At 42.0% G+C, this 26719-nt stretch overlaps 1 protein-coding gene across 1 annotated transcript in view; it reads right to left on the reverse strand.

Annotated features, from left to right (window-relative positions):
- LOC309617194 (uncharacterized protein) overlaps positions 1-26719 on the reverse strand; it is a 549153-nt gene that overhangs the window by 184326 nt on the left and 338108 nt on the right. The window contains exon 5 of the transcript XR_014237788.1: positions 10844-19632. The gene's annotated coding sequence lies outside the window, so the exon portion shown is untranslated. Of the gene's footprint in view, positions 19633-26719 lie in introns of the transcript that reaches the window.

Consider the following 26719-nt stretch of genomic DNA (forward strand, 5'->3'; position numbering starts at 1 on the left):
GTGGAAAGAGGGAGAGTGCTGCAAAGTGGTGAGCTCCTTGTTCCCGGGAGGGTACAAGAAGAAGTTGGGGTACCTATCATGACTTTTCTAAAGGAAATTCTTGTCGGGATGGAGTCGGGAGTGGTGCCACTAAGGTCCCATCCAGAGCTGCAATTGAACAGTTGCATGAATCCCTGATTGCACGAATGAATCAAGCATTTGGACCTCTCTTGCAAGGAATGGCTCCCTCATCCTGTGTGTGCACATGTGAGGTGAATGAATAAAACCCCTGTTATAAATACTGTGGAAAATGTGCTTGGCTAATGTCACAAACCCAACCGAGTAAAACCACTTTCTTTTAAAAAACTGCTTTGCAATTTACATTGCAAAGACATTCCCAAAGGCAGGGGGTTGTCTGAGAAGTAGAAAGGCTGATGCATTAGAAATACCGATACCAGTGTCCCCAGTAAAGTTCAGCAAGATGAAGGTAGGCCCTTGCATTCCTCTCGCTCACACAGTGCACGTGGAATGCCTGGTGTGTGACAGGGTGAGAGGAGAACAGAGGGCTTATCCCCTTTCACATGCCACCACCCAAATGCACCGACAGTTTAGGTAGAGAAGTTTCTCTCCTACAGGGGACAGACGCAGAAAGATGAGAGGTCTCATTCCGTTGACATTAGGGCACAGCCAGAGTTTTCACAATGATTAAGGGGCTGGATTCACTCATTCATTGGATTTCACTAACATGCATTCATTCATTCACTCCTTTACTCATTCAAAAACTGGCTCTGTTTCCCAGCTCCATCTTGATGCTCTCTCCTCTCCTCTGACCTCACTCCTGCCGTCCTCTCTTGCCTGGGCAACTGCAATAGCTCCTAATGCGTCTCCCCACATTTATTTTTGCCACGCCATGATCTCTACTCCACACTTCTCTCAAAGCAGTGGCTTTGAAAGCAAAGCAGCCCTGTGACTCATTGGTTTATTACCTTCAATGGCCCTTTTACACTTTGAAAGATCCAACCCAAATGGCCTTCACCAAGTGTTGTGGGCTGAACTGTGTCCCCCAAAATTCATATGTTGAAATCCTAACCCCCAGTATCTTAGAATGTGACTGTATTTGGAAACAGGGCCTTTACAGAGGTGATTAAGATAAAATGAGGTCATTTTTTTGAGCAGGCTCTGATCCAATATGCCTGGTATCTTTATAAGACAAGGACATTTGGACACAGATGGATCTAGAGGAGAGACCATGTGAAGACACAGGGAGAAGACAGCCATGTGTAAGCCAAGGAGAGAGGTGTCAGAAGAAACCAACCCTGCTGACACCTTGATCTCAGACTTCAGGCCTCCAGAATTGTCAGAAAATACATTTCTGCTGTTGAAGTCTCCAGCCTGAGGCACTTTGCTATGATGGCCCTGGCGAACTAACACATCGAGTTTCCCAAACGTGCCAAGTTCCAACACAGAAGGGCCTCTTTGGTTCCAGGGGTGCTCGCCTCTCACTCTTTGTACACCTGGGTCCTTCTCACTCCCCAGTACCAACTGGGATGACACCTTTGCAGAAATGCTTTCCCTCCCAGACCAAAAGCAGCTCTCTTCTTAGTCTCATGTGCCTGTTTACTTCCTTTCTCTTGCTCTCCAGAATTTTCAGCAAATTCAAGCCTCCCCCTCATACTGTAAGCTCTGTGAGTCCAAAAGCCATACCTCTTTTGTTTATTGCTGTAGTCCAAGGGCACAGTGCCTGACTCCTAGTAGACCCTCAGTTGATTTGTCAAATGAACGAATGAATGAGATACTGATTGAGTAGCTCTCACAAGCCCGTCCTTAACCTGGCATGGGGAAGAAAGAGATGAACAAACCAGTCCTGGGCTCTGTCAGTGTGGGACACATAATCCTACAGGTAAGACTGACATCAGCCAGGTAAATAGGATAAAGTATAGAAATGTTGGCTTAGAAGAAGTAGCCCAGACGTCACAAACTAAGACATCTTTCTCTTTCCTCATATGCTAGGGACTTTCTGCAGATGATTGGTGAAGAGGATATCCTTATTGAATAACTTCTGGTGAGCTGCAATGGAATGAAATATTATGACTCTTAATAAGCTGCTTTTTCACTGAGATACAATTCAATTTCAGATTGGTGGGCTTGTACCTGGGTGCCCCTGACTCTCCTAGTGGTGAATTTGCAGATTCTGATTCCCAGGAGGGTCACAAATGGAGGCAGCAGGAGGCAGAGGACCTATGGTGCTCCAGTTGGAGCAGAGCTCAGTGAAGAGAAGGCCAGGGAGAGTTTACTACCTCCAGAGGCAGACTGGTTAGAAAGAACTTCCAGGCAATTTCCATTTGCATTTTTGCCGGGGTAGGACTGAGGAAAGGGAGATGGTTCTAAATGAGAACAGCCCAATCATTTTCTCCTAAAATTTGTTCCAATTTGTCTCCCTGCTCCCAGAAGTTACTACCTTGCATAATCCAGGGAGTGAGGTAATCAGCACTTTGAGTTACATGGGTTTTGCCTGTTCCCTTGATAAAATAGCAAAATTCGCCTATGAAATCCTGGAGTTCATTATGGTGTCACTTTCTCTCCCCTTAAATCAAAGCCATTTTACCTCCTTCGGTCGAACCAGGTTCCAGAAACAGCATCTTTGCTTCCCCTTGCTTTCAATTATTCATATCCCTTTGCTGACAAAAACCCAGGCAGTATCATCTTTGGGTGAGTTTACGCTCAGACTGCCAACTCCTCACCAGAGCTGGACTTGAATTCCCACCATTCACCACCAAATGGAAAACAGCCACCCAAGGGAGAGCCATGGCACCAGGAAAACGCTATGGTGCTGGGGATTCATATGGACACGAACTCTCACACATGCAGACCTCAATTGAAAAATAAAACAATTAGCTTTTAATACTTTTGAAACAACAGAGGGAAGCACATTTATAGGATGACTGGGAAGAAACAGCCATATGCTGTTTCTTTTTTAATAACATTGACTTGTGTTCACTGTTAAGCTTATTAAAACCTGAAAGCAGAACATAGCAGGATGCCAGGATGCCATTCCACTGATTATCTGGAAACAGCCCTTTTTCCTTATTCTTTTCTTAAAAACTAAACAGAAACCATAAACTGCAGAAAAGACTTCCTGTAAGTAGGTGCTTGTGGTGTTTTAGTCTGTCCCAAGGGCTGGTCATACAAGACTGTGTACTGAGGGGCTTTTGAGATCTGCAAGAACGAGGGCTTTGGCCATTGTGTGTTGGTTGATCTGTCTGGGAGGTGGTTTATTGATGTGTATGCAGCACTTCATGTCAGGTGGAGGTGCCCCCAAAGTGCTCCACTCTAGAGATGAGCCTCCAGCCAGCCTATCTCCACAGTGACTCCGTATCTTCAGGGTTTTCCTTCACATCCATGGGTGATAGGTAGCATGAGGGATGAGAACGCTTCTAACTCTGTAAACAGGAAGGTCTATGCTCTCTCCTGGCTCTTATCCACCCAAATGCATCCAGGGATCCTGCAGCTCCTCAGCGTGGCTTATAAAGCCCTCTAAGAAATGGCCCCCAGTATCCATCTATCTTCAATCGCTAGTCCCGACCACCACATGCAATTAACAGCCAAGCACACTCAACTGCCTGTGCTGGTTTTTGCATCTCCATGCCTTTGCATACAGTTCCCCCTACACTCAGTTATATGCTTCCTCTTCTAGCACATTTGTAACTATCCTAACAGTTTCCACTCAGTTAAACCCTTTGTGAAGCCCCTGACTCAGATGGTGTATCCCCTCCTCAAGTCCTTGCAGTTCTTTGCTGGTTTTTCTCTACAGCTATTATGGTCTCTGTCTTTTCACTTCACTAGAATATCTTAAGAGCAGAGCAAATCTCAGCTCAGGCATCTGGCACATAGCAGGCACCCAACAATATCTGCTGAATGAAACAGAAACCAATGAGCCACACTGGTGTACCCTGTTGTGGGGAGGAGATGTTGCCACAGGAACATGGAATTTTGTGGGTACTTTCATCATTTTTCTCATCTAACCTGTAGAGTTCCATAGGGATATGACCAAAGGGCAACATGCAGAGTCCATTTCATTACCATTTGATTCTTTTAAAATGATATTGATAAAAACAGTAATCAGCTGAAGGACTTCTTTTTTTTTATTTTAGGAGTAAGTAGTTCCAAGTCTCCCTACCCAGAAACCAATGATTTCATCTTTCCAATGTTTGTCCATATGGACATATGTTTTTGCATAACTGTGGTCACAAGTCACAATCAGATATTTTTGCTTTTCTCACTTTCAAAATCATTTATTGATTTTTCACTTCTCCTAGTTCTTCAAAGTGTTCAAGGCAGATGTTTGTATTTTCTTTTTCACAGTTATCAGTAAATGTCCCATTGCTACATATTCTTCATACTTGCCTTCATAAAGAATGGAGCAATATGTACAAATGTAGGTTTTTGGTGTCCAACTATCTGTGTTAAAATCTCAGCTCTACTCTATTTACAATAGCCAGGACATGGAAGCAACCTAAGTGTCCATCGACAGATGAATGGATAAAGAAGATGTGGCACATATATACAATGAAATATTACTCAGCCATAAAAAGAAACGAAACTGAGTTATTTGTAGTGAGGTGGATGGACCTAGAGACTGTCATACAGAGTGAAGTAAGTCAGAAAGAGAAAAACAAATACCATATGCTAACACATATATATGGAATCTGAAAAAAAAAAAAAAAAGAAAGAAAAAAAATGGTCAGAAGAACCTAGGGGCAAGACGGGAATAAACATGCAGACCTACTAGAGAATGGACCTGAGGATACGGGGAGGGGGAAGGGTAAGCTGGGACAAAGTAAGAGAGTGGCATGAACATATATACACTACCAAACGTAAAATAGATAGCTAGTGGGAAGCAGCCGCATAGCACAGGGAGATCAGCTCGGTGCTTTGTGACCACCTAGAGGGGTGGGATAGGGAGGGTGGGAGGGAGGGAGATGCAAGAGGGAAGAGATATGGGGACATATGTATATGTACAGCTGATTCACTTTGTCATAAAGCAGAAACTAACACACCATTGTAAAGCAATTATACTCCAATAAAGATGTTAAAAAAAAAAAAAAATCTCAGCTCTATCACTTTCCAGATCTGTGACATTAGTGAAGCTACTTAACCTCTTGAAACCTTAGTTTCTTTTTTCTGTAAAATGGGTGTAATAATAGTATTTAATAAATATTATTGTTATTAAAAATTTTTAATATAATTGAGAAACAGTCTAAGCATAATTCCTGGAACATAGTAATAGATTGGTAAATGTTAACTCTCTTATCATTGCAGTTGTTATTAGCAGAAGAAAATGGCAATTTAAAACAAAACTTTGTATCTCTCATCTGTAAAATCTATAAAATAAGTTAACCCCTGCATAATGTGTTTCTTAGTTGTCACTTTTGTTTCCAGGAGGATTAAAAAAAGATGGCATAGTTAAGATGCCTATGTTTCTGAAATAATTGAACAAATGTCTGGTAATTCAATTAGAGGTGTGTGTGTGTATGTGTCTGTGTGTGTAATCAGAAATTTACACTAATTTTTAACCGCTGCATGACTCCGCCTACACATATGATGCTGAGGGCAATGGAATAATTCTGACATCAAATTAGAGTTGATTGTTGGTTTAGTAGAATAGGGATGGCTCTAAACAGTTTTCTCTTCAGCGGTGGGTAAGTCTTGGCCCTATCTGGGCTTTGGTTTTCTCATCTCTACATCAATATGGTAGACCAGATGATCTGCAGAGCCAATTACAGCTCTAAAAGTTCCTTCTATTCCCCACATATCTGCCTTTGGCACATGGATGGATTTTCAATGAAGATTCTGTTTTTCTTTTGGTTGTTCCTCCTATTTTCTATACCCCGGTGAATATAAATTATTAGAGGGGACTGCTATCATGAAAGTATCTGATGTTCTTCTGAGCTGCCATACTGAAGAAATGTGTAGTAAAATATAAAAGACTGGAAATAATGAGTTTGCATCTCTCAACATATTCCACTAGGCATTATGGTGCCTTGGAGTTCTTGTAAACATTCCTAAAGTATCCCATTAGGGGTGGGCTTGATAACCCCAGAGGACAGTTTTGTAACCTCAGAGTTCATGAAAACACTCCTTCCATACTCTGGAAAGATGTTTCACATGAGGAATTGCAACAATTAACTTTTCTTTTTTTTAATAAATGTATTTATTTATTTATTTATTTATTTTTGGCTGCACTGGTTGCTGCGTGCGGGCTTTCTCTAGTTGCAGCGAGGGGGAGCTACTCTTCATCGTGGAGTGTGGGATTCTCATTGCGGTGGCTTCTCTTGTTGCAGAGCACGGGCTCTAGGCACGTGGGCTTCAGTAGTTGTGGCGCACAGGCTTAGTTGTTCAGCGGCATGTGGGATCTTCCCAGACCAGGGCTCGAACCTGTGTCCCCTGCATTGGCAGGCGGATTCTTAACCACTGTACCACCAGAGAAGTCCCACAATTAACTTTTAATTGCACTTAGTCAACTCCATTTTTAAGCTAAAGGAAAGGTAGGGTCTCACTGCTTCTCCCATGAAGCTGAGGTAGAGACTTGGGAACACAGACACTGCTGGTTTGTTTCTCTGCAAAAATGCAGGGTATGCAAAGTTCATAGATTGAATCCATACATTGGCCCCTCAGTCTGCCCCTTGCCGGGATTTATGTACCAGCCACCTGCCATGTAGACAACAGTGGGCCATTATGGTGCTAAAGTTAAGCCCCTCTCAGAGCCAAAGTAAAGAAAGCCAACTGTGTTTATTTTAAATACATAATCAATCATAACCCTGTGAATAGCCACTTTTCTATTAATGCCTTCATATATCATCTAAAGTCCTCTTGATTCTACATAATTCTCTTTTGTCTGGTTCCTTGTCTTACACTTCACAGTTTCATTCAGGGGGTAATACAGAACTGCTACTTTGAACAAATCTTTCCTCTATATTCATTCTTTAGGTCCAGTGTTAACAAGAGAAACATTTTCTGTAAATAATGCAGAGAGGAATGACTCATAAACACTTCAGTTACAAGGGATCTGTGGAGCAGGGAAAAGATTAAATGACTGTTGAGGAGTGAGCCCCAGGGTTTGAATGCTGACTTGGCCGTTTAGTATCTGTGTGACCATAGGCTAATCGTTACCTTTTAAAAATTTATTTATTTTTAATTTTATTTATTTATTTTTTAACATCTTTATTGGAGTATAATTATTTTACAATGGTGTGTTAGTTTCTGCCTTATAACAAAGTGAATCAGCTATACATATACCTATATCCCCATATCTCCTCCCTCTTGCGTCTCCCTCCCACCCTCCCTATCCCAATCACAGTTTCCTCAACTGTAAAACAGAAATCTTGTAGGGCTGTTTGGGAAGACCCAAGTAGTTGAATACATAGTGGTTCATAAGCATGACGCCCAGAGGAAATTCTGCTGACATTATTTCTCATTCACTTCGAGTCAAATCTATATAAATATTTTATAAGAGGCTCACTGACTGACATTCAGACGTGAGTGAACAACAGAGAGAAGAAGCTAAAACTTACATCAACAACTTAAAACAAACAGTTGAAGAAAAGTGGGTGATTAGCTTGAGAGAAGGCTTAGGAGTAAAAAGAACTGTCTTCAAATAGAGAAAATTGAGGCTGCTTTCTTTTCCTACGTCTGAGAGGAGCCTGAGAATGGGTGGACTATTATTTGAGGCATATTTTAAGATCCAACTGCTCAAATTGCCTACTCACAGAATGATCTGCCTTGTAGGTTGTCCTGAGCTTACTTTTGCTGAAGGCATGTAAATATGAGTAGAGCAGTGGGGAGATCCCTGTGTGGGTCAGGGAGAGAGCTTGATGGTATCGAGGAGTGTTTCTAACTCTCTAAAATCTAAGTCTTTCCCATGAGAGATGACAATTCCTTGGCTAAAATGTTGACTATAATAAACTCATTATGTTATTAGTATCTCATTATTATCCATATTACCTACACTCTTGTAAAAAGGAGAAAAGACTCTGCCACCTATTGAATTGATACTGTGCACCAGATATTGGATATTCATGTCAAGCTCATAACATCTCAACCTCATAACACATAGTATAGGACCAGGTACCAAGTAGGCAATCAGCAAATATCTGCCAAAAGGATGAAGACATGAATGAATGACCCTCTAAAATGCATTATGGTGTGCATTTACAAATGAGAGAAAGGAAGTTTATAAAAAGTAGCCTTTTCCAGTGGTCTTAAAAATAGGCCCACAATTTTCCAACACCTTTGAGGATGAGTTTTACCAGCAATATTCAGAAGTCAAATTTCATTTCTTCTTAGTGGAGAGTTTTGAGCTGCAAAATCAGCAGTTTAGAGAATCCCGCTGTTTATCAAGTTAGAATGTCAGCCATCAGCAGACAGAACAACTGTACTAATGAAAATGTATGGCTTTTCGTTATTAGGCCAATTTGCACAAGGCAATTGGAATTGAGTAAGCTGCGACAGTTACAAGATTTGTACAAAAGACTAGGATAATTTTAAAGTTACAATTACCATAAATCTTCAACATTCTGTATTTACAAATAGGCCATGGAGGAAGCAAGCTTCCAGCAGGTGTAATGTTAATATCCTTGTATAAGTAATTAAAAAAAGCACCTAGACCACATGCTAAACCAAATAAAATCCATGAGTTCGTTTTCTATTCCCCATAACTAGGAGAAATTTTATATGAACTCCTGCTGGTCTTCTCCATTATGCAGAAGAATAGGGTCTCCCAAACTTTAATCTGTTGTCTTCAGAAAGCCTCTGTCCTTAGGAGTCTATTCCACTGATAATTCGAGGAATTACTCTCTAACAAACTTCAGGTTAGAACTCCCTAGACCTGTAGCTAGATTAGAAACAGATGCAAAGTCTGTGGAATCCACCATCCCTCCCCTGCCTCAAGTTTAGCAAACACAGGAATGCTTGTGGCTCCAGATTCAAGGGGCTGCTGAATCAGCAGCCCACTGGCTACACAAAAACCATTTTCTTTCTTCAGAAGCAGTTAACTTTGCATGGGGTTAAAAAATGAAGAAAGCAGAAGGCAGCTGATGATGAAAAATGTATTTTCATTGTTTTTCTGTTGAAAGGGTGTAGCAATTTGGGCACTACTAGATTGAAAAGTTGACAGTGAATTGGAAAAATTCCAATTGGAATTGGAAAAAAAGTGGTTTTCTCTGGGGTCATCTATTAATTTACTGAGTTGTGCAAATGTGCAGTTTCTAATTGGTATGTTGAAGTGCCTTTCAAAGGTCAGTGGTAAAGTCAAGAATAAAATTCCAGTGACTGTCTTGTTGAATTCTGCCAGGTTGAATAATCCACCACCAAAAGTTTAAATTTTTCTTGGACATCCCAAAAGAGATATTTTGGACATTCGACTGCTGTCCTCAGTCACTAACCTGGGAATTCTTAACAGGAAATTAAAGAGAATTGAAGTTTTTTTTTTGAATGTGTATAGGGTGTGTGGGTGGGGATTGAGCAGAGTCCATTGCTTCTCATTTCTTTTTTCAACAAATATTCATGAGTATACTTAATAGGTCCCATGCTCTGGAATTAAACAGTGGGAATACAGGACTAAATAAGAAAAATATGTTTCCTTTTTTGAAGGGGTTTATAGTCTATTTGGGGATGAAGATCATATGACCAAGTCAACATGAATATACATAAAATAATTATAAATTATAAAGCTCTTCAGGTTTCAACTTAGATACTACTTCCTCCAAAAAGTATTATTTGATTCAGCAAATCTGAGTTAGGACCTGTGCACTGCCTCCTCCAGCTCTTGGTTCTTCTTCAGTGAGGATATGTGGCATACTTATGTCATTGCTTGGTTATTTATCAACAGTCTGCCTCTCCTTCCCCTCATCATACTTGCATGTAAGTGGGCTGTGAGCTCATAGGGACAGGAACTCAGGGAAGAAATAAATGGGGCATTCGAGTTGGCTTATGTTCCAATGGTTCCAATGGCTTATGGCTTAAAAAGACTTAAGTTAATTTAAAAAATGTACTTAGAATAAAATCCATAAAAGTCCTTGTTAAGATAGACACATTAACATATATGGTAGTACGGCTGCCTTTTAACAAATGTCACCAGCTTTCTGATCCCAAAATGGTAACAGCTGTAGGACCACACACTGCCCCATCCCTTTCCACCCTTGCTGTTTCTTGCATTCCTGCCATTATGAGAGGATTTATCAGGGTCCTTTTCAAAGGAAGGGGATCAGGAAGAGCTTTGGCAGAGGTGTAAAAATAGTGTTGGAGCAGAGTGAATAGAAGCCTCATCACTGAGCTGCTGCTGAAATACAAGATGGGGAAGAGAGTGGAACCACAAGGGCACCGGTGCTGGCGGAATGCGGCTGGCACCCTTGCACCTAGGGCCGCCTGGACAGTCATGAGTGCACATGTGCTTCAGCTTGCTTTTAGCTATTGTGGGTTTAAAAGCAAATAGAGATCAATTAGAGTCTTTGGACACTTTGGGGGGTAAGAAGTGGATGTTTCAGTTGAAATGTCTGTCCAAATTCTAGATGTCCAGGAGGGGAGGATGCAGAAGTGTCCAAATCTGAAGGGGCTAAAGGTAGAAACTGAAGTTGAAGCATGAAGCTAAGATGTTGGGGGGCAGATTGCAGGTGAGTGTTTAGCCTGAATATGGGGTGCAGGGGGAGGGTGTCATCTGGAGCTATTTAATAGAAAAACCATTATTGGGTTTGCTTTTCTGGCCCTGACTTTTCTTGGTAGTATGTGCCAGGCAAGACCAGGCTCCAATTATTTTGTTTTCCTGCCTTGCCTTACATCACTATCACCACCACTAACACACACACACACACACACACACACACACACACACACACACCCCTTCTCTTCTATACCTGCAATGCCTGGATCACGGTGATGTCAAGGTTGATTCCCAAGGCTGATGGGACAGGAAGCTCTTCCAAGTCACATTTTACTGTAATCATTAGCTAGGTCCCCAGGAAAAGCAGTCAACAGCCACAGAATAATCACAGAAAGGCCGTAGGTAGGAGTACACAAGTCCTGCCTGGGTTTGACTCAGAGACTGACTGCTCTTGTCTCAGGCACTTTCCACACTGGACAGGGCCACTGTATATTACAAGACTCCCAAACCAGGAGACATAGATTCTTCATGGATAAGGCAGTAGAAACATCCTGAAAAGAACCTTCCTGTTCCAGAAGAAACCCTCAGCACCTAAGAAGCATCGATACGATATAATTGGAAACTCACCTACTCTATATACATCTTTGCTTAGAATTCAATTCTACTGTATTTTACGGTGATATATATTTTTGTTAAAACATTTGATTATATATGAAGAACTCCTAAGTCATAACTCACTGTTAAATAAGGCATTAGTATTTCTCCATGCCTCAGAAATGTTCCTCTGTGTTCCTTGGACCATTCATCTCTCTCTTTTCTCTGAGGTCACTGAAGAAGGGACCAAGAAAGGAGAATGTGAACCATCCCACTTGATTTTGGAGCTTTATAAGTTTATGAAAATAAAGTAATTTTTTGAAAATATCTCATTAACTCTAATGCCTGGTGTAAATGCACAAATCATGAGATTTTTGTCATACAGAGACTTGTCCTAAATGCCTGATATATATATTCCCTCACCCTAGGGATCATCAACTACTTCTTCTACTCTAAATGACCTGCTTCTTCCTCTCATGGGTGGGAGATGGAGCTCTTGATCAAGGACCAGCCAAGGGCCAGAGTTGATGGCACAGAAGTGGGAGGCAGTGTTGTAAAATGTGTGATGCCGGGAATGAGAACTAGGAAGGCTCCCCTGAGAAATGGGAGACTCTGCGGGCAGAGAGCAAACAAAGCCAAAATCGTATGATAAAGTGAAGAGAAGTTCCAGAGGAAAAACATATGCAAAGAATGCCCAATCTGGCATCAGGTATAAATAAACAGGGAAATGAGGGGTTTAAGAGTGTGAGTCTTCTCAATATGATCAGTTGGGACTTCCCTGGTGGTCCAGTGGTTAAGACTCTGTGCTCCCAATGCAGGGGGCCGGGGTTTGATCCCTGGTCAGGGAACTAGATTCTGCATGCTGCAACTAAGAGCTCACATGCTGCAACTAAAGATCCTGCATGCAGCAACGAAGACCCTGCGTGCTGCAACTAAGACCCGGCGCAGCCAGATAGATAGATAGATAGATGAATAAATAAATAGATAAATAAATATTAAAAAATTATGATCAGTTGTCCTGGACATCTGTCCCTCATCAGATATTTACAGAGCACACGCTTTGAACCAGGTCCTGTGCTGGATGATGAGGTTATAGCGGTGAATAGAAAAGACTTCTCACTCCCTGACTGGCACTTATGTTCCAACAGCAGTGCTGAGTAAGGCAGAATGCAGCTGAGGCCTTGGTCTTGCCACTCACTGGCCATGTGCCTTTGGGCAAATCACTTAATCTCTCTGAATCTGTTTTCTCATCTGTAAAGTGGGAGAGGAATGATGTGATACATGAAACATGCATGCAGTATGTGCACTCTGCAGGCAGATACTATGCTCCCAGTACGTGGGAACTCACAGACGTGTCTTTGGGCCCCCAAGGGTGGCTCTGGCTCAGCCTCTGGTATGAAGCAAGCACTTATTGAGAGCTGATTGTGTTAACCATTCTTTGATGGTACAGTAGCGTATGGTGCTGTCAATTAAGACCTTCCTATTCCCCACCTGCCATAATAAAAGGAAAGTCAACTCCAGCTCACCAAGGTATATTTGGGACCCAAACACACCCAGAAAACCCTTCACTGCTTCCATTCGAAAACTGATAAACGTTATTGGACAAGCATTTAACTGAGTCGTTTTTAGTAGTTGCTGTTAATTTACTAGTATCAGCCAAGTATCTTGTCTTCCTTATGGTAAATGGGTTCCCACCGTTTGGGACTCAAGGGGAAATAACATCTATAAGGCACGTGGGCTAGAACCACATAAAGCAAAGCTTCTGGGTCTGTAAATAGCAGATCAACGGGAATGAATGCTCCTTGAAGAATTTCTTAAGAAAACATGATGATACCCATTTTTACTTGGCTGCTTGTTTTTCCAGTATCAATGATTCCATTCCCCTTGGTGAAAACATTAAGGGATTTATAAGCGCTAAGATGCCTACAGGGTTATAGTTGTTTATTGACCTAAGGTTATTTCTTTCAGTCAATTTTTTTTGCTGTTTTTACATGGAGAAGAATGTATCACAAACTAATAATGTCCAGCACAGTAACATGAGGGTAGGATGCTTCGAGGCCCATTGTTGACGACTGGCACTGTTCTTCCTCCTCAGCTCCCTGTTCCTTTGGCATTTTGTCACTTTAATGACAACAGGAGCTGGAAAAGTGACTCCTGCTTTTGATCCAGGCAGATCTGTTCTGATCTGGTGGTACCAGTTGGAGTATGGAGTCAGCATTACAAGGTGTCCTTACTGACTTGTGCTTTCAATTTTATTATTTTATGCACATCATAGGCCTTTATCTGTATGTGGTCTTGATCATAAATTCTTTGGTGAATTCTCAAATTGAAAGAATTAACTATTCAGTTCAAGATTAGACTCTACCCTATAAATTTAAAAAATATTTTCCTATCAGTTAAACTAGCTGTTATTGTTTTGACAACATACTATATGTGTGTAGTAGATATTAAAACATATGATACCAAAACTTCACAGCAATCCTACAGAGGCAGATGATATTATGGCTACTTTCTGATGAGAAAAAGGAGCCTCAGACATTGTCACCAAATCTATTGTGAACAGACCCAAATCGGGCAAACCTGGGAAGCCTTTTAATCCAAGCCAACACAAGTCAAGGTGCGTCTTGTCGTTTGTTTCAAGTTTCTGCACGTGAATTATTTGAAGCCCAGAAAGGGATTTCATGTCTTTTCTTGTGCCGTGAGTTTCTAATCTGCTCTGAGTCAATGTCGGGATCATGTTGATCTATATTGGAAGCTGAAAGCTTCAGCAAGCTGGAGTCCCCATAGCAATGAATGATGGGACCAACCTTCGAACTTGCCATTAATAAACTGAGCTGCCCACGTTTCTCTGTGGCATAGCCTGACATTTAGGCTGAGGGTTTGTAATTCCAATAAACAACTCAGGATGTGATGTGCGTGTGTGTTTGTCATACAATTAAAAGCTAAGCCGAGGAGGCTAAGGTTTTCATTAAAAGCCATCCACTTTTATTTATTTAGTGTTTCGGGGACCTGGAGAGAGTACAAATCAGGAATAGGCCTCCAGGGGACAGCTTTTTACACATTAGCTGGTGATACCAGTCTAACTATTGGACTGCAGACAGCCTGATTGTTAGGTTAAAAAAAAATGAACCAAAGAATGTGGTCTTCTGAAAAAATCAGACATGCGATTATTTTTCCCCAGCTACAAAAGTACCCGAGAGATCTACCAGCCCCTTCTTTGATTAATATTGCTTGCGGTGGTTGCACACTGCTCAACTTGGCAATGCATTTATCAAAATTTGCCAGAGCAGAGAGGCATCGCCATGTGAGAAGGATGCCGCTAATGGGTGCCTGTGCTTTGCAGGGAGTATCTGGGGCCCATGAATACAAGAAGTGGGCAAGTCAGCATGAGCTCATGGTCTCGACTCTCGCTCTTTCTTCCCAAACCATAATGGTCCCATAAGCAGCTCTTAAGATGAAGGTTTCACCCTTCATCTTCCACATCTACCTGGCAGATGTTCTTCAGGGACCCCAGTCTCCTCTTCTTTGCTTCCTGGCTCCTGCCAAAGGCCGGAAGAGAAAGAAAGCCTTCAGGAAGCTCCACCTCAACCATTTGTTTCCAAATGCTGGCTCAAACTGTCTGCACTTGATTCATTCGGACAGTGAACTTAAAAAAAAATACACACTCCTGAGCACTATCCCCAGCGTTTCTGTTTTAGTGTATTAAACACACACACACACACACACACACACGATTCTGATGTTGAATCAGTTTTGTGAAACACTGATTTCTTAATGTCATGCTGACCTTGCCTTTTCACACCCAACCTTTGTCCTGATAGACCCTGAGCTAAATGGTCATTCCCTGGAAACCTGAACATGAGAGAGGTCCTTGTGGTCCTCTTATTACAAACCTGAAATATATCATCCTAGTCCTCACACAACTGCCATTGCTGAATTGGATGGCAGCCAACTCCTCTAACTTTAATTGAAGGTTGTACGAAAAGCTCAAAGAATGAATTCGACTTCGGCATTTGCAGTAAAATTTTGGTAGATAATGTTGACCTTCATATTATCCTGTGGACCTTGCATAATGGCCCAGAAGAGAAGTTTCTCTCAGAAATCAAGTTTCTCTTTGACTCAGTTAACAGAATCAGGAGGATTTCTCATGTCATATGAAAAGCACCACATTTCCTTCTTTATCTTGGATGCCAGGGAGCTCAGAGCCCCCAGTGTATACTTAACCACAGAAACACGTTATAATTGCTATATCTGTTTTTTTTCCTTTTTACTCAGTTATTTTCCTTTTAAAATTCCTACACTGTCAGTGTAATTTTAATAAGATTTTGAAAACTTTCTGAGGAAGAAAACATTAAAAATTGAGGATCTGGAGAGTACACTATGACATTTGTAGGAAGAAGAATACAGGTTTTTGAAGCCCCTACTAGAGGCAAATAAGGCAAATTAAATGGTAACATCCCTTCTTCCTTTCTTTTGTCTGTTGCAGTATGTCCCTGCCTTAAACTCCTTCTTGTGCCCTTGAAAAAAATCATTGTGCTATTGGACAAGTCTTTCCCCACACCCAGGCCACATCACAGATCTTCTTAGATTGCGAATATTATTCATCAGCGTGAGCTATATTTCTAATATTTCCAGGTTCACATGCATAAAACTTTAAAATTATATAGGTCTATAGATTTCTCTTATTACTTTTTATATTCAAATCCATTAATATGAAAAATTTCAAAGCCATTTTAGATTGGAAGTAATTCAGCCAGAGACGATTTGAATATGAAGTCTGATTTCAGTTGCTTTAGAAATATTGAGAGGGTGCTGCATGTGGCACTATTTCAAGAGCTTGGGTAAGCTCAAAACCGTAAAGTTTGCATTCCACGGAACTGCCTCTCTCTATGAATCCAAAGTGCTCACATAGGCCAGAGCTGGGCATGATGGACAAAGCTTTTCTGACCGTTCCCCAAATAACCTTGCCACACACACACACACACACACACACACACGAATGAATAAAACAAAATCAAAGAACAAGCTAAAAATAATCCCTGGAAGTGAAATTTACAATTTTTAAAAGGAAAAATTTAGGAAGCATTTTTCATAGGCCTTAAACATGTCCAAATCTGTATACCTAGTTATTCTATTTATAGGAATTAGTTTCACTTACTTACTGGAGATATTCCAAAAAGAGAGGGAAAAAGCCAACTATGTACAAACATCTCACTGTAGTGATATTTATAGCACCAAAGTTTTAGAAAAATCTCCACATCAGTGGAGTAGGAGTGATTACAAAATTTAACATATGCCCATTGATGGATGCTGAAAGACAACAGTTCTACTCACTGCCATAGAGGTGTCATGAGTGAACAATTTTTCATTCAGTTTGATAGTCATTAATATTATATTAATATTTTTTGAGCAGGGAAGGACATTTTAATTTAAATAATTTTCTTCCAGAAGCAAAAGTAGAGATGTATCCACAGCTCAGAAATTTAGATTCTTCAATTACATTAAATTTGAGGAGATTATTTTACTGTTTCTCAATGGCTTCAACTTGGCGTAAGAAGGAAAGGGGAATGAATATTCTTTAACTACTTGTTATCCACCATATCTTACAACCATTTCAGGATCAAGTCTTCATAAAACATTTCAAAGTATGTTTCTTAGCTGCCACCAACTTGAGGGGGAGAGCAGGGTCACAGCAACCTTCTAGATATGGTTTATTTTTCTATGTGCACTAATTCCACTTTGTAGGAAGGTCAAGGTGTTCCAAGCCCTCCCTAAACATTTCCTGAGAATCTTTAAATTAGGGATGTTTACACATGCGGGCTCCACTAAGTGATTCATCTGCTCATGTAGGGTCCCCCAGTGTCCTGGCTTCTGTGACCTGGGAGGCTGCTGCACCCCCTGCTGCTGCCCAGTGAAGACCCCCCCCTGCGTGGGTGGTTCTGAGAGTGCTGGTACCGGGCCACGATGGCCCGTGTCTGCTGAAGCCACATGGTCTGAATCTACTCAATGTCTCATGGAGACTTGGGAAGTTAGTGCTTTAGACATAAGTGAACCCTTGTTTTTGGAAGAATAACATATATACAGAAAACTTATGGATCATAAGTTTAGAGCCCAAAGGAGTTCTGCAAAATGAAAACATCTGTGTAACCACCACTTGGATCAAGAAATAGAACATTCCAGCAACCCAACATGGATGGACCTAGAGATTATCATACTAAGTGAAGTCAGACAGAGAAAGACAAATATCATATGATATTGCTTATATGTGGAATCTAAAAAAAATGATACAAATGAACTTATTTGCAAAACAGAAATAGACCCACAGACATAGAAAACAAAATTATGGTTACCAAAGCGGAAAGGGGGGAGGGATGAGTTATGAGCCTGGGATTAACACATAAAATAATATAAAATAGGTAACCAACAAGCACCTACTGCATAGCACAGGGAACTATATTCAATATCTTGTAATAACTTATAAGGGAAAAGAATCTGAAAAAGAAGATACATATATATAACAGAATCACTTTGCTGTACACATGAAACTAACACAACATTGTAAATCAACTACACTTCAATTTAAAAAAAAGAAATAGAATATTCCAGCACCCTTTTTGTACCTTGTCCCAGTCACTCCCCTCACAAGGTAACTACTATTCTCATATTTATCCCCATCAACTTGTTTGGCTGATTTTTGAACTTTATGTAAATGAAATCATGCAGCACACTCATGATTGTACTGTTGATGGACATTAGATATTTCTAGTTCGGGTCCATTATGAATCATATTGGTATAAATATTCTTTCTTGTCTCAGCCTTTAGGTTTTACTTGCCATAAAAGCTTCCTTTAAACTCCTGGCCTTAGTGACGTGGTTCCCAACCTCCCTCTGGCCCTGCCCCTACCATCCAACACAAACCCGTAAGTCATCACTCTAACTGCAGTAATCAGAGCTCTCTTGAGCAATGAGTCTCGGATGGAGGGAAGACACCTCACTAGGCATGTCCTTTGAAAGAGTCTCCTGGAAAAGCACCCTCCCCTTTGGGTTGGAACCTATGCAGTGGATCAAAACTCAAGGGAGTCATGCTGGAGGCACCCAGAGTGATGGACACTGAGCTTCTCTCCAAATCCCCTTCCTTTCTCCTCCCACAGGTACCCATGGGTGGGCCTCACTTCTCTCTCCTCTGGGTGGTGCTTCTTGTCCAGGGCTCGGGGGTCGGGGTACTCTTCCCCCGTAAACTAGGATAAATATGGCTTTGATTCGAGCCAGGACTCCTGATCAGTACTGAAAGCGGGTCCTGATGAGAAAAAGGTTAAGAAAAAGTAAGTTAGTTCTTGACAGTTGTTGGCATTTGCTCCCCTCATCCTGGGGGAGGTCAGTATAGCAATGGAATTCTCTGCTTTTGCGTAAGACAATGATCCCAAGAATAAAAAGAGTTGAAAAGTATTGAGCATTTGCTGTCTGCAGGCACTGTGTTATTGGAGAAGACCTTTCCCAGCACCCAGGCCTCATCTTAAGTCTTAACACACACACACCATATACTCCCCAGTAGCTTTCTGACATCAATATCGTTATGTCCATTTTCCAGATAGGAAGGCTGAGGGTCTCAGTTTCTAAGTCACCTTCCCAAGGTCACTCAGTTAGGAAGTCGTGGAGACAAGAGCTAAACTTGGGTTTGTGTGACTTCAGAGAACATAGACTGCTCCCTGTTACTTTGCTTCCTACTGAGGGATGCCTATAAAATGATTTTCTTTTCAGTAATGACAGGTAACGACGCCCAGCACCAGGCTCCATTGTAACTGACTTGCAGGATAGTATTATTTGAGATGAGAGTACAATGAATGATGCTTGCCCAAGTCTGCTGTGTTTATTCTTCGTGGTTCTGAGCCCTCCTCCTTGTACCCGATCTTCATGCGAGTGGACGGCAGCACGCTTATTCGTGTTAGGGTCAGAGGAGGCAGAGCCCATATTAACGGGATCAGAGCACCTTCTCTGCAAAGTCACACCAAAAGGCCTGGCCCATGCTGACCCTGCAGCACATTAAAGTCAGGCCGCTAACAGGGAACGGTGATTTCCGACTTGCATTCAGGTCGACTGTCAGCCAGTGTTGGAAGGATCCTCATTACCACCTCAGAAACGGAGCTTCAGGATTGCAACTCTTTCTCCCTCCTGCTGATACAGGAAGTAGACTCAAGTCTCGCTTCTCTGGGATTGATGACTGCACTTTGTCTTTCTGGGGCTTCCACCGTGGCTCGGGCAGGCAGCAGCCTGGTTGGAGAAGCCTTCCCCATGCTTCCGAGTCAGCAGATTGCTTCTGGGCTGGCCACACTTCAGTGCCTTCCCGTTAACTACTGTATTGATTTCAGGGCTTTTTTCCTTCCACGTGGCCGAGGACCCTAAGCTGGCTGAGGTAGGAAAATGGGGAGGAAGGTGTAATGAGAGCCACTCAGCAGGTCTGCGCACACAACCTTAAGCCATCTGATGCTACTGATTTATTTTATTTATTTAACAAATGTAATAAAACATGGATGCCTCTGATACCATAGAGAACTCAGTGGGAGGAGAGACCCAGGGGATGAATCAGTGGGTACAAGCAGTAAATTGACGGGAAAAGGAAAAAGAGGTTGCCTCACTTGCCTGTAATGAACTTTCTCATCTTTTTAGACAAAAACTTTATCATATACTAGAACCACACAAAAAGTACACTTTTGTTAGCTAAATTATTTGTTAAAAGAGATGTAATGCAGGGAAGAACAAATATTGGAACACATTAAATTGAGAAAAAGTATGGAAATAAATATTGTGAAAAAATTAAAAGAAAAAAAAAAAAGAAGGACCAGCAAGGCATCCACTGAGCGGAATTCCGGTCCTCTCTGCGTGACTGCTGGCTCCCTCCTCTGTGAGCCTCATTCTGTCTCAGGTCGACTACTGACGTCACCTCCAGGCATCCTTCTCCAGTCTCCCTCCTAACTAATTCTCCGTGCAATTGTTAGCCATCCTTTTTTTGTTGCAGTAAAAGATATACAGTATAAAATTTGCCATTTTAACCATCAGTGGCATTAAGTACACTCACATCATTGTGCAACCATCACCTCTACCTAATTCTAGAACTTAGAACTCTAATTCGTCACTCCAAAAGGAAACCTTGCATGCGTCAAGCAGTCACTCCCCATTTCCCCCTCTCCCCCAGCTACTGTCAACCACTAATCTGCCTTCTGTGTCTATGGATTTGCCTATTCTGTGCATTTCATATAAATTTAACCATACAATACAGGACTTTCGTGCATGACTTTTTTTCACGTAGCGTAACGTGTTCAAAGTTCATCCTTGTCGTAGCATGTAGAGGATGTGGAGAAATTAGAAGTCTCATACATGGATGATGGAACATCAAGCGGTACAGCCACTGTGGGAAAATCTGGCAGGCCCTTAAGAAGCTCAACATTTAATTAATATATGACCCAGCAATTCCACTCCTAGGTATACACCCCAAAAAACTGAAAATAGGTGTTCGAACCAAAACATGACTATGAATGTACATAACAGCACTATTTACAATAGCCAAAAGGTGGAAACAACCCAAATATCTATCAACTGATGAATGGATAAAAATTGTGGCACTATAGCCATTCAACAGGAATCCTTCTTATCAAATTATGTCACCTTCCTGCTTAAATCCGTCAGTGGCTTTCCATCACTTCCTGTGTGAAATTGCAATGCGCCATCCATGGCTACAAGGTACCCAGTCATCTGGCCCATCTTGCCTTTCCAACTCAGTCTCATACTATTCCTCTCCTTTCTCACCACTCTCTCACTTTGGTCTGCAATTTCATGAAGATGTCAAGCCCTTTCCTGACTCGGGGTTTTTTGGGGATTCTGTGTCCTCAGTTTTCTACGTCCTTAGACTTGTGTAAGCTATCACCTCTGTTATTTTCCTATTTCCATGCCCTGTTACCTTCCTTTCAAAACACTTCCTAGTGTGATTTGCTTATTTTTTTTTAATGGCTGTCTTTCCAAGCTCCGTCTAGGCAGCAGATTATGTCTGCTGTTCTTCCATTACAGGGCACAAATGCCTGGAACAGAGTTGGGTGCCTAGTAGGTGTTCAATAAATACTGCATGAATGAATAATTAAGTAAGTTTTTGGTGGATGATGAGTGACTAGTCAGGCAATAGCCACCATGTGATATGTGGACATCTTGAAGATCAAAAATCAAGAGATTTGAGACTGGTTAATTAGCTGCGGAGGCAGAGCCAGCATCTATGTGGAGGAGCAATGAAAGTTCAATGGAGAAAAAAAAATTTTTTAATCTTGTCACTTTTAAGACTCAGTGTGGACTGTGGATTCCAGTGAAGCATCAGAGGTGTGAAAGCAGAAGTGGATGCTGGCTTTGTGTGGCCACCTAGAGAGGGAAATGAAGCACCGTGGGGTAGGAGGGGATTGGGTTTTACCAACTCAGATTTGGAGTCAAACATTTCATGTCACATTCCCTGACAGTGAATACTGATTTTTGTTGTTGTTGTTCATTAAACCTCTCACTATAATTTTGAGCTAAGTGTTTATTCTTCATTTCAGCTGTTCCAGGGGTTCCTAGAAAGTGGAATCTCACCCAGCAAGACTCCGTGCAATAAGTATAAATGAGGGGGGTATAAACTAGTGCTCACAAGGTGTTGCTAATAAACATGTATTTGTCTATTTCTCTGGCATATATGTATGCATATTTGTAAGTATTTATTAGCAAGTATTAATTGCCTGCTGCAGCTCAGACCACCTGAATGAAATAAAATCACTTTGAGAACTTGTTAATGACTCCAGCACCTGACACCACCCAGACCACCGCAGGAGAATCTATGGCATAAGAGGTTATGAAGCCCATGCTCTGGTCTTTCCCCCAGTCCCTGGTGATTTCCACGCCTGGCAGGGTTGGAGCACCTCAGGCCTCCTGTGTACACTATCCTGGGCAAGGCTGAAGAGCCTCTTGTCTCCAGCATCACTTCCAGGCAATCTGCTGTCCTCATCTGGGTGGGCTTCGGGGTTCCTTATGTGTGTTCTCTCAGCACCCCCTTCACTCAGCTGCACCCCCTCCAGTGTGGGTGGAGACTACCTTTGCCTAATACATCTTCACTGTGCTGTGCCTGCCCTGGGGGAGCTGCCCGTGCCTCACTCCACACCCTTACCCTGTACCCTAGTCAGAGCCTGGCGCTGCACTCCACACCTTAGAGAGGTTTGAAGATTAAAGAATCAACCTATCAGTCAATAAGTGATCAATAACCAATAAAAAGTTTGAGTGTAGTGGAAGAAACAAGTATCACGCACATAGAGAGAACAGTGACTTAGTAGAAGTGGTTAAGGAATTGGGCAAAAGGCAGTGTTATGAGGACTGAAACGAGGAAGAGAGGGCCAAGGTGACAAATTTGGCCACTAGAGTTGAACTCATTGTCTTATCACTTGAATGAAGAGGGTTTCTCCTGGTTGGGGATAGAGCCAGTGACAAGGGCTGCCCTTAAACTCTGCCCTGACCAAACAGTCTATCCCAGTGGGTAAGAGCAAAAGCTCAGGATGAGGACAACCTGATTCTGAATCCTGGCTGTATCACCGACAAGCTGTGCGGTCTGGACAAGATTTTAGCATCTGAGTCCATTTGCTCACCTATAAAATGGGGGTGGTATTGACACCTATCTCATGTGTGAGAATTCAGTGAGATGATACACAGCACAGGCCCGGATGCCTCTATTCTGAGTCCTGTGAGGAATCCCAACCCCTGGATTCTGCCTCCGTGCTAACTCCCACAGTTTTTTTTCAGCTTTTACTTTAGTAGCAAGAGGATCCCTCTCACTTTCTTTTTAACTTGCTATCACAGAGATTTGCTGATAGTCATCCATTTGTATTTATGCCTAAGGCTTACTGCTTCAATTTGGTCTTTACCTCATTTTCAAGTTCATGTAATTATGTTCTCAGCTCCAGATTGGTTTTTTGCTGTTGCTGTTTTTCCAAAGCCCCTTGTGAGCAGTGCATGGGGGAGGAAACACGCCACTTGCTCCTCTCCCTGGAGCCACAGTAAAAGGACTAGAGAGTGACCCTCTGCTCCTCCTCTAGCAAAATCCCCTCTCCTGTCTCCCTGAGACTCGCGTCCAGAGGTTTGCTTTCATTGCTAATGTTAAACCATATGATTTCACATATGAAAGAGTCTGATCTGAAATGCTTACGAGACGGTGGCTTTCTGTGTCTTGTCCTAATTTGTGTGCAGTGGGCAAGCACACGAGAGTGGGCGTCAAGACGCAGAAGAAATTGGCCAGCCCCGCAGCCCATGGGATGGGAGACAGGACTCATCCAAAGGTCACACAATGACATGGTAGCCAAACCGGGTTTCACACCTCTGGGTTCATTATGCCTGTTGCTGTGAGAAGCCTGGTGCTTTCTAGTCTAGGTGGCATGGAGTACCGTGGAAAAGCAAAAAGAGATTGAAAGTAGCTCTGCCACTTATGGACGGTTACAGGCGTGCCGCTAAACTGTCTGACCCTTAGTATTTGCATCTGTAAAGAGAAAGCAATAGTTTCTACATGATAAGATCATGGTGAGAATTAAATGACTTACTATGAGATTTAAATAAAATCATATGTGTAATGCACTTATAGCGCCGGCATATACTGTCAGCCCTCCATAGCCACAGGTTCAACCAACGGCAGGTTGAAAATATTTGGGAAAAAATGTTTCAGAAGGTTCCAAAAAGCGAAACTTGAATTTGCCTTGTGCCAGCAACTACTTACACAGCATTTACATTGTATTAGGTATTATAAGTAATTCTGAGGTGATTTAAAGCATATGGGAGGACGTGCTTAGGTTATAGCCAAATACTATGCCATTTTACATAGGGGAGCACCTGTGGATTCTGGTATCCATGGGGGTCCTGGAACCAACCCCCCCGTCCCCAACGACACACAACTGCACTTAACATTTATGAAGTACTAATATTAATAATAAATATTACTAATAATATTATATTATTATTGCTGTTATTACATATTATTATTAGCACCCAGAGAAGCTCCCCAAGTGTGTTATGAATTGCGCCCTGCCTGGGTTTGAATCCCAGCTCTGTCTCTCAGTAATGTAGGGATCTTAGGCAAGCTGCATGGCCTTTCTTTCAGATTCCTCTTCTCTCAAATGGAAACAAGAATTGTTTGTTCTTGGTATTAGAGCAAGGTTCAATGAAAATGATGGTTATTGAAAGCAAGTTATGGAAAGCCATGTACCCCCTGCCCCGCAATCATTCGTTAAGATCAAATGCTAGCCGGGTGAAGACTGATACCCAACCCTCAGCCATGGCTGCCCAGACTTTGCCTTCCCTGATACCAATACTGGATGCAGTTATTTCACTGTGGCAGCAGTAGAGTACAAGCTGACTCTATTGTGCATGTTAAGCCAATGCAATATTATCCTCAAGTGCATTTCCACTTCAGAAACAATGCACAGGGAGAAAAATATTAACACCCCTCCACACACAATAGCTATCCCCCAAAGAGTTGACACAGGTGACTTGTTATTAACATCGGTGTTACTGCTTCTGCTGGCAGAGGGCTGACCTAGCCCTCTGTGTCTCCTCCAAGGCACGCTGTGGGCTGGAGTTCAGCCCAGCTTGTGGCCCTGCGTTATTTATAACGATGAGAACTGACTGGGAAAGGTGAACCACCATTTGATTATTCCATTTTTTAAAGAACATGTCTCGCACAATCATATCAGGCACCATGTTCTCCTTAGAGGGGCCCCTTCCATTTGGCTCTTAATGAAAGACGTGAGCAGAGAAATTACTTGCATGGTGAAATAAATGGTTTAGGGTCTGGAAGCATAATTTACTGACTTCATTTAAATTTGACTGGAGGTGATGCTATTTACACAGCTGGTTTTGTACTGTGCCCACTCGCCTACTCCTTGCACATCACAGAAGGTAAACTCCAAGTCACCAAGTCCCAGGTTCCTTATTAGGAACAGTATGTTGTTTCTAACTTTGTTGGTTTAAACATGTATGAATAGAGTGAAAACAGAAATGGTCAGTTTGACTGTACTGGAAAAATTGATGAACCTGGACTCAAAACGTTGGAGTTCAAATATTAACTACAATTATAGGGCTGGGGATTAATCACTTAAAACCTTCTGAGTTCATTCATTCTCCTTCACTCATTTATTCAAGCAATATTTATTGAAGCAGACACCCTTCCAGATACTGGGGATATGGTCGTGAAGAAGAACAGTAGGGTCTCTCTGCTCTCTGGATCCTTCATTAAAATGGTGTAAGACCAACAACACACAAGTCAGCAAATATATTATCACAGCTGTAAAACATGCTTCCAAAGAGATAAACCAAAGAGGTAGGTGAGAATGGCACTGAGCATGATTTTAGATGAAGAGGCCGAAGTAGTGCTCTTAGAAGAGGAAGTATTTGGGCTGAGACCTGAAGGGTGCTAATGAGTCAATCACATGAAGAGCTGCTAAAAGAAGCATCCTGGCAGGAGGAACCGCAAACGAAAAGGCTTGGAAGTGATGAAGCCATTGAAATACAGCTGAGGAACAGAAAGAGACCAGGATGCTAAGCTCTGGGGAAAAAGAAATAGGATGTGTTTTCAACAGGTAGGCAGGAGCCAGAGCACCTAAGCATTTGTAGACCACACTAAGGAGACTGAAGCGTGATTCTCCAACTGGGATGTGCATTGGAACCACCTGGAGGACTTTAAAGAATACCAGGTCCCTCCCCCAGGGATTCTGACTTAACTGGCCTGGGGTAGGGGCTGGGCATCCGGATTTTAAATTCCCCAGGTGTTCTAATGTGCAACCACAGTTGAGAACCACTGCGGTAGATCAATGGAAATTAACTGAAGGATTTGAAGCAAGAGAGTGATCATGACCATGATTATAGGAGAAACTTAATTTTTCTCCTTGAATAAAATGAGAAAGAAGAAACCAAGTCTGCACCCTTGTTATGGGGACTGAATGCAATGACACATGGAAAGTAACGTTGACAGTAGATGCTCATCAAAACGGTGGTGATTCTTAACTTTTTAAATGGTGCTTTACTGTTTGAAAAACACTTGGCTGTTTCATCTGTCTGCCTAATTTTTTAATGGAGGAACATACATCTCTAATAGAGCAAAAGTCTACTTGGACACCCAAATTGGTTTCCAACCGAAGTCAAATGAATTGTTCTAAATATCTTCTCCCATAGCAGTTAGGGTCATGAGAGTCATCCACCTTGGATGTTTGTCCAATGGCTTGTCATGAAGCATGAGGGTGCTCAGAGTGGAGGTGGCAAAGCTGTCTTTTCATTCTCCTGGGGGTTTGGGGGTCTCACAGGGACCCCATGAGAACATGGTGGGAGATTCACCACGCTCAAAGAAAGTGGGCTATCCTACAAAGCCAACCAACCTGGATTTACATTCTGCAAATCGCATCCTTTTGTATCCTTAGTATCCTTAAAGGCATAGTGGGTACAAGAAAGATGCAT

The sequence above is a fragment of the Balaenoptera borealis genome (assembly GCF_965194805.1).
Source record: "Balaenoptera borealis genome assembly, chromosome: 19".
Classification (NCBI taxonomy): Eukaryota; Metazoa; Chordata; class Mammalia; order Artiodactyla; family Balaenopteridae; genus Balaenoptera; species Balaenoptera borealis.